The following is a 612-nucleotide window of genomic DNA, read 5'->3' as shown; positions in this document are numbered from 1 at the left end:
CTGCGCGTGTTGGTGCCGCCGTGTTATGTAACGCTTACATAACCTACTCTCGGGTCGCGCAGACGCTGTCCGCGTGGGAGGCAGCATCGTGGGGCCCGCGGATGGACCTGTGCCCCCACTCCAGCCTGGCTCTGGTCCTGAATCCCGGCCTCGGCGGTGGGGGGGAGGGCGCTGGGAAAGCCGGCCCCACTCCGCACCCACTGCCTGGGGCCGAGAAAGGAAAGGGGTCGCTGGGGCCCCCCTGCCGCTGTCCCTTTAGTAATTCTCGTCCGGGGACTCTGTGCTAGAGGGGGCGTCGTGCTTGTCTTTTGAGGCCAGTTGTTGGCAGGGCAGGTGCATGTGGTGAGATGACCTCCAGGGTTGCAGCAGAGGCACACGGGGTACAGAGGTCTGGCAAAGAGGAGGAGCACGGTCAGGTCTTGAGGTTCTGAGCGTTAGAGACCAGGAACTCGGCGGTCCCATTACGAGGCTTCGCGGCAGCTCTGGGTGGCTGGGATGGTCAGGGAAGTGGATCGCCTCAAAGATAAACATGGTGTTCTTTTACTGTACTCTCCACTGGGCTGGCCCTGGTTACCGGGGCAACAGAAGCAGGGATGAAAATCATGCCTTTCA

The sequence above is a fragment of the Fukomys damarensis genome, unplaced genomic scaffold (assembly GCF_012274545.1).
Source record: "Fukomys damarensis isolate Sample0158 unplaced genomic scaffold, DMR_v1.0_HiC HiC_scaffold_11, whole genome shotgun sequence".
In the NCBI taxonomy this organism is placed as follows: domain Eukaryota; kingdom Metazoa; phylum Chordata; class Mammalia; order Rodentia; family Bathyergidae; genus Fukomys; species Fukomys damarensis.
Note: the sequence above shows the minus strand (reverse complement) of the source record.